At 45.1% G+C, this 8,633-nt stretch overlaps 1 protein-coding gene across 1 annotated transcript in view; it reads right to left on the minus strand.

Annotated features, from left to right (window-relative positions):
* BPGM (bisphosphoglycerate mutase) overlaps window positions 1-8,224 on the minus strand; it is a 28,759-nt gene extending 20,535 nt beyond the window's left edge. Inside the window, exon 1 of the mRNA XM_045855668.1 lies at window positions 8,104-8,224. The gene's annotated coding sequence lies outside the window, so the exon portion shown is untranslated. The remainder of the gene's footprint in view (window positions 1-8,103) is intronic.
* Between the last annotated feature and the right edge of the window lie 409 nt (window positions 8,225-8,633).

Genomic DNA, 8,633 nt, shown 5'->3' on the forward strand with positions numbered 1-8,633 from the left:
TGAACTGAATGCAAACTACCTCCCAGTTGTCTGCTTCTCTCTTCGGTGGGGGGTGTTTGTGCCTCACATCCTGGGGCAGGTGCGAGGGAAAGTAGGGTCCTGCTCCCTCTCAATGGTATTTCCCAACCAAATACCTCCACTTTACCATCTTTCTTTCTTTTGTGGGGGGCAGAGGGCTTTGCTTCTGATTGTATTGTTATATTCAACTGTAGCTGTCTTGCCCTCATTTATTAACTGCAAGCTTCCTGAAAACTGAGCATACCATTAAAAACCCTCAATTACTTCCTGTTGATCTGAGGATAAAGCTCAAAATCATTAATGAGACCTGCAAGGCTTAGGTTTCATTTCCTCGAGAATGCCCTGTTCTTTCTTGCCTCAGGACCTCTGCACACCCCCGTGTCCCACCCAGAACCCCGACCCAGCCCATGGCCGCCTCCCCTCCACGTGCACCTCAGTCCCTCGCTGCTTTAGGTAACGTCATCGTCCTTCAGACCAGCTGTCCCCAGTCAAAAATACCGGGTCCGGCAGAAGTAACGCCTGCTTGAGTGTGGTTGGCCTGGTATGTGAACGTCTCGCACGAGACGGACAGCAATTTGAACGTTTCACCTAAAATGTCCCATGGTGTGCTTGAGTGTGATATCGTTATGTTACTGAATCACATGCTTATGATTTTGGAATGAAAGATTTTGGAATAAAAAAAGGGGCATTCTTTGTGCTGGGCCCTGTATAATGCAAGTCACATATGTTCTAAAGCCGTATTAAGAGGTAAAAAGCAACAGGTAAAATTAATTTGAATAATATATTTTATTTACCCCTATGGGTTCAAAACTAATCATTCCAAGACTGATCTATATAAAACTCTTAACAAGGTATTTCACATTCTTCTTTTCACAGTAAGTCTGGTGTGTATTTTATACTAAAGCACACCTCACTTTGGACCAGTAACATTTCAAGGGCTCAACAGCCACACGTGACCAGTGGCTACTGGATTGAACGGGGCGTTTTAGCGCTCAGCTTACACGTTAGCCTGCGAGCCGCTCCACCGCCGGTCTGACTTACGGCCGTATCCCTAGGACCTGGCGTGCCGCCAGACACAGAGGTACTTAGTAGGGGTGTCGACTGAATCGAAGTCAGTTCGACAAAGATGACCACACTGTGCTAATGAGGCTGGGGCTTGACAGCTTCAGTGGGAACCGCCAGAGCAAAAACATTCAGCTGGCAGGCCTGAGACGTTAGAGAGCTTTAAGTCTAGAATCCCAGTGTATTTAATGGCATGGCCAGAGCCAAGAATAACCACGCATTATATTTTTGTATCCTTTCCAGTTTAGTACGCTCACGGACAGCCATAATCTCCACAGAGAAAGAGAGACTCCAATTAACTTGTTCAAAAACATTAGCCACCAAGTGGCAATGTCAGGTCTTCTCCACCCCCTGCACCCCCCCAACCCGCTACCTGAGCCTTCCCCGCCTCGCCCCTGAAGACTCGAGGGTCTGGGTTTGAGGACCTGGGCTCACTTGGCTTCCTTTCGCAGGAACGTATCCAGTCACAACTGTCTCTCCAAACCCAGGCAGCACTTTATAAAAGGAATACAAGCAAGGTGGCCATACAGGAGGGCTCGGCTTACGGCTGTTTTTGAGAAAACCTCAGGGTGCAAAGTCAAGTTGGGCAATAGTCACCCCAGCTCAAAGACAACACACAAAGAACATACATACACTCTCCCCTCCCTCGAATGAAAACCTGTTCTTCTTAAACATCAACTTGTGTTTTGGGTGAAGCTCGCCACCCTGGAGTGGGTTCTCTAGGCTCCTCGTTTATCCCTCGGTGAAGGTTACCAACACTCGGATGAAGCACTAATCGTAGTTGATGATTTACTGATACTTCATACTAGAGAAAGGCCACACAGGTCACTGAATTCATACCGTGGGCTTCCTTCCTTTTTAAAGCATGCTATAGCTAAAGTGTGCTTTTATACAGTTGTGTCTCATCTTCTTGCCCTTGCTTTTTGTGGTGTTTTTCCTTTCTTTTCGCCATTACACGTTTTAGTTCCCCGACACTCACCTGCGCCTTGCCCACTCTCCTGGAACAGTCTCTCAGAAGACTGCGGATTAATTATTTCTTACTAAGTACAGACCACCTTCTCTCAGGACGCACACCCGAAAGCTGACTACTTCCATCAAGGAAAAAATTCTTTAATATTTCGGGGCTGTCCTGACTGGTGTGGCTCAGTGGATTAAGTGCCGACCTATGAACTGAAAGGTCACTGGTTCGATTCCCAGTCAGGGCACACATGCCTGGGTTGCAGGCCAGGTCCCCTGTTGGGGGCGTGGGAGAAGCAACCAATCGATATACATCTTCCACCTTGATGTTTCTCTCCCCCTCTCTTTCTCCCTCCCTTCCACTCTCTCTAAAAACAAATAAAATCTTGAAAAAAAAAAGATTCCAGGGCTATACTTCCCCCAGCTCTTCTATTGTCATGTCCTGGTCTTAAGTCTCTGTATTTTCCTCCCCACCAGAATAGTACTATGATGATGAAGATATCATATGATGCCAGAACAGCTAACACTCATGGGGTGCCCACCATGTGCTGCTTGGGACTATTTGAATCTTCAACCACCATCCTGCGGAGGAGGTGCTGTGATTAGTCCCACTGTACAGATGCAGAACCTTAGTAAGAGAGGCTAACTCGCCCAGATGACACAGACTGTAACTGGCGGAGGAGGAGTTCATTGGGGCACAGGCAGGCTGGACCCCAGCGCCTACACTCGGACCCCAGCGCCTGAGAGCACTCTGCCACATTGCCACACTGGCGGCCAAGGCTCCATCCTCTGTCCTTAGAACCCTAACTTTCCTTACTACTGAATCACATTACAATGGATGATGTATAAACTGACAGTCCCCTCACCCGTCTCCCTGGTCTGGTTAATTAATCCATTTTTCAGACGTGTGCTGCAGACCCACTGGAACATGGAACGACGCCAGGCCTACGAGGAACACGGAAACCAGCATGCATTATGCCTGCGAGGCACTGGAGAGGGAAAGGTGACGTGGGGGCGCGGGTGTGTATTACTAAAGCCAAAAGCGGTCGACATGGTGAGATGACACTCCATTCATAAAGGAGGTAAAAAAAAAAAAAAAAGGAGAGAGAGAAAGAAAGATTATTTCTGAGTAAGGCTTCATGGACATGGCACTACTGAAGCTGGATTGGAAAGATGTTTAAGATTTAGATTTACAGAAAAAGGGAAAGGAAGTCTAGCCTAAGGGAACAGTGAGTAGAGGCAAGGGAACAGATGCTTATGAAAACTGGTGGCCCATGCAAACTGACCAGAGCATACGTAGGGCTACCGTGTGTCCTGGTTTGCCACAATCTTGCTTTAGGGCTGTTTCCCCAGCATAATTACTATAGGGCCCCTTTCGCGCTTGAATGTCCCATTTGGAAAATTATATGATCACCCTAAGTATAGGGTACAAGGAGGAAGTAGGAGGAGGCTAGCCTAGAAAGATAAGACTGAATAGTGACTTCAGAGGGGGCCTTGTGCCAAGGAATGTAGGTTCTCTGTAAACACTGGGACATCATTAAAGGTTTAATAATGTGTATTTTAGGGGAATCTGACAGCACTTACAAATACAGCTGGAGATGGGAAAAACCAGGGATATGAACACTTGTGAGGCTTTTGCGATAATTCCGGTAACACAGAATGAAGACCTGCACCAGGACAATGGCTGCTGACATATGATGGAGATGAGTGTGAAAGACACTGTAGCTTAGCTCAGGTGTCAGCCGTTCTTTCATGAAAGGGCTGCAAACAGTAACTTCTTCAGGCTTCTTGTGCTGTGTGGTGCCACCTTCTGCCACTGTAGCTGAACACAGCTGTAGACAATACACAGCTGAACAAATGAGGCTGTGTTCCAATGAAACTATGTATGAACAGTGAAACTAGAATTTCATATAATGTTCATGCACATGAAATATTGTTCTTCTTTGATTTATGTCAACCATTAAAAAATGTAAAAACCATTGTTTGTGGGATGTACAAAAGCAGGTAGTGGGCCAGAAGGCCTTAATTTGGCAATACCTAGCCTAGCAGGATGCCATACTCTGATCTACTAATCACATCACTGTATTGAAGCTGGAAGCGTCCTGCCACAAAATAATCTCAACACTATTAAGTCACCCGATTTTATTATTGGCCAGGGTGGCAAGCACCTTGAGTAGTGGCATCCCATTCATAATTGTTTTTATTCCTCACAGAATACAATACTGAGAACATTTAAATCAGTCTGAGTAGTTTACCTTTGCTTAATTATTTAATAAGGGGTTAAAGAAAAACTATAGGGAAAAATTATTCATCTTGTTAACCAACTTCAGGAATATAATCTGTCATTTTGATGTGCTTTACTTCTATTGGACATCTCCATAAACTGTCATGGTGCCTCGTACTTCAAATGAATGAATATTTGCTCAAGAACAGGTGCTGTGCAATTAATTGCCTTGGCAATACAGAAACAAATAGGTGATTCAAAGGAAACATACTTTGCAAGTGACTTATATTTTCAAATACCCTTTGCACTGTGTGTGTGTATATATACACATATATATATATTCTAAATTGGTTATACAGCAAAAGATATTCTTTCCATAAATGCCACCATAAAATTGAAGTTATGTTTCAAGATCCGCATCCTTTTGGCACGGCGGATGGAGAGGGTGGGTTGATAAATGACTGGTGCACATGCAAGGCACTGCATTTACTGAGGCTACTTCTACATTATCTCCAGAGTCTCTAGGTAGTTTCAGCAAAGGTAGCATAACAATCTAGCTGCTGCCTCCTACTCCTGCCCCTTACTAAGCCACGTAATTTCACACACCTCCCCCATCCCTACCATATCTGAGGCTTGTCCCGTCTTCCAATCTAATGCTCCTAGGACATTACTTCCTCCCTGCCTCAGGAATTTGAAAAGTAATAATGTCTAATATTCTGTTATGACAACTCATGAACAGGTAGGAAAAATTACGGGATAAAGACCAGCCTAAAACTTTTGTTTTCCATTTCCTGGACCCAAACACTGAGTAAGAAATGTGATCAATGACATAATGCTGAAGTGACAGAAAGTAAGGGATACAGAGCCAGAATTGCTCTGATGTGGATCATCCAAAGCCTACCCTGCAATACTAACTGTTTGAATGCTACCACAGACCTGTTTTTCCTGGTCCAAACATCACTGTGTAACTCAAACCCCATTGCAGTAGGACCCTGACCCTACAGAAGATAGGCCGGCTATGTATTTGAGGATATAGAAAAAAAAAAATAGAAGAAGAGGGAGAGAGGTTAACCATGTTTCTGATAAAGTAAAAAGGAACAGTTCTTATGGGAAATGAAGTCTGGAGCTGCGTCCCTTAGAATCTTAAAATAGGATTGCCCCCAAATCCTGCTCAATATTAAAAGTTCAAACAAGAGTGTACCTAAAAGTACCTAGTGGTCCACCATCTGTTACTCTTCCTAGCTTTATAGTAACTTTTCCATTCAGATTTGCATTATAAACACACCTCTTTACCAGGAGCAGATGCTACCACCTACAGGTGTTTTCTAGGCACTATTACCCTGTCATTCTCCAACTTTCTCCATCTACCACTATTCCATTTACTACTAATCACTTGTTACAAGGAGAACCAACCACAGCAGGCAGACCTCCATTCCCAGGAAAGAAATACACATACTCATATGTCACGAGACGTCTGTTTCCTGGGCACATTGCCTGTTCCAGCTGACATGTCATCACCAATGTGGACAACACCCACTCACGACACCTCCTTCTGATCACTGGTTACTTATTTCCCCAGAGTAGTAGCTTTTGTACACAAACTCCACCAAATCCCAAAAGTTTTATGTCAAGAAACCGGGGTATCAGTCCCAGCTTTGCTCCTTACTGACAGTGTGACCTTGATCAAGTTATTTAAACTCTCTGGACTTCAGGATCCTTATCCACAAAACCTGAGGATAATGAAATTACTGTCCTCAAGGGGCTATGAGGAAGACTAAATGAGATGGTGCTGAAGCACTCTACCAAAAAGTGAGAGGTATCCTGGGCTGAATGGAACAGACTTGAGCTAACACACGAAGACTACCAGAGACCTCAGGCGATCTTACCTTGCTGATGGCATGGGCAGAAGCAAAAGCTGAGAATAAAGTAAGATGAGGTGAGTAAAGAGAAAGAGTTAAATAAGGTAGTGGAAGGAGGAATGAAATCAAGTGAGGGGTGTGTGTGTGTGTGTGTGTGTGTGTGTGTGTGTTGGTGGGGGTGAGGGTAAAGCTGATGGTAAGATACAGACCTTGAAGCATACTAAATGCTAAGCAGTATTCTACAATCCAAATGCTTTAATGAGGTGGCTAACATTTCATCTGCGTTTTATAAAGTATGTTTTTTCCATATCTGTGGCCAAGTCCCAGTGAAACATTTTGGTTAAGTAATTCTTGTTGTCCTACTTCCCCATATAAACATCCCCTCACACCAGATTTCATTCCGAGGATTTCAAGGAACCCATCAGTTCAAACATTTGCAGGGCTGGATTTAGATGCATCAGTCATAACTTAAATGAAAGGTGCCACTCAGTTTCAACCAACAGTAGGAAGCAAAAGAGGAAGAGAGAGCAAAAGATCTACCCAAACACGAACAGTGGTTGCCTCTGGGTGATGGAATAAAAGATGACATTTTCTACTACATTATACCTCTGTACAACAGTCAGTCTGTAAAACGGCCAAATTCTCTCCCATGGTCCATTTGGCTTAAATACGAACACAAAACAACATGTATTATCTTCACAGCTGGGAAGTTTTATTTGCTAACAGATTAGTACGGAATATGCGGCAGTGAGATTGTTTATGTAAATATTTGTGGTAGAAAATGTCTAATCATCTTCATTTTACAACAGATCTTTAACACAGGCACAGGACCTCAGAAATAATCTAAGGCAACTCCCACTTTTTAAAGATGCAAAAAAATTAAGAGTCAGAGAGTTGAGATGATTTGCTTAAGATCTCACAAATAGCAACGGCTGCAAGACTAAAACCTAGGTGTCTTGACTTGCAACTAGGAGCTCCTTCCACTGCACCGTTTGTTTGAATTATGCGTCTCTCAAGCCCACACCAACTTGAGAAGCATCTCTGGCGTGTGGGGGTGCTACAAGAAAACAGAGATGGATAAAACCTAGACCCTGGCCTCAGGGGAGCCAGTTTTAAAATAAAGGAGGCATTGACACGTGTTCTGCTTTCCTTCTGGAAAACCTCATTAGCCACTGGTAAAAGACAGTATTTGATTTTTTTTTTCTCTCCAAAGTCTGCGTTCAGTCAGTTAACCACTCTCAAGCTATAAACCCTCCATAATTTGGAAGGGAGTTGGTTGGGGAACTGGAGTTACCCTAAGTTAGCTAACAACCCATTATCCTTCAAAACTTAATTGTGAACTTTGCTTCCCTGATGCATTTCTATTGCCCTTCTCTAGTAGTGCAGCGCCCCCCTATACCTTTGAAAGGCGGAGAAATACACTTACTTTATATATATATATTTATATATTTTTAGTGGTTCTAAGAACCTGTGATTTGGCTCCAGATTTGAGCGCTGCACGAAACCGTTGCAGATACTCACCTCCTTCTCCTTCCTTGACATTTAGGTGTCTTCCGTTTACTTAGACTTTTCAGGCTAGGTCTGCCATCGCCATAAATATAGTGGCATGGCCCTGAAAAGGCACTGAGCTTCCTTCCAGGAGCACTACCATTGAAGGGGCTCTGCCAGACGTCCAGGGTGAGTTCATCCCTCCCTCCAGTTCCTATTTATTCTCGCCATCAAGACATCACTGCCTAGGCTCGTTCTCCCGTCAGCTGACAGATCTGTGACTCCCAAGCAGGCTCATTCTGAGAAAGGGACAGCAGAGAGGGACCTGGGGCAGACGTTAAGGGTTGGCTTGAGGGGCGGACTAGCGAGCGCCAGATTCAAAGGCTGAACCGGGGGAGTGAAGGAACCGGCCTTCCCGCACTCTAAAATAAACCATTACATTATTTTAAAATGGAAACGTTCTCAACAGCAATATTCTAAAACAAAATCACTCACCTGCAGAGAGGCCACCAGCAGCACCCGCTCCTCAGAGCCGCTGAGCAGGCAGCGCCGCCTAGGACTCATCCTTGCCGCCGGCATCAAGGCTCATTTCTACCCTAGGCGCCAGAGGGGCCGGTCCTCGCACTCTGCCCATTGGAGGATTAAGGTGTCACTCTTTTACGGCCCCGCCTTACTCCCGGGAACCGGTTGAGGTCTTTTCCGTTTCCCAAATCCCTGGGGTGAAAAGTGAGGCTATGATTGGCTCGCTGCGGAGACGAGCACACTTCTGGACCAGTAAAGAGATGGCTTCGACACCGGTGGGCGGGCTTGGGCCTGGGGAAGTGGAAAAATAACGCCAGGCGAGTCGACCCCGCCACGGAAAAACCTCTGGCCTGGGGATCTCTTAACTGGCCGAGGTGCTAAAAAGCGTTTCGCGTCGTAAGGGAAAGGCCTGCCGAGGTAGGGAAGTGTCGGCGGAATCTTGGAAGTGATGAGGTGATGCCTTTTTTCCTCGTGGGAGACTTCGACCCGGGGAAGGAGGTGGG

Source organism: Phyllostomus hastatus, unplaced genomic scaffold (assembly GCF_019186645.2).
Source record: "Phyllostomus hastatus isolate PE091 unplaced genomic scaffold, TTU_PhHast_1.1 phas_scaffold_114, whole genome shotgun sequence".
In the NCBI taxonomy this organism is placed as follows: Eukaryota; Metazoa; Chordata; class Mammalia; order Chiroptera; family Phyllostomidae; genus Phyllostomus; species Phyllostomus hastatus.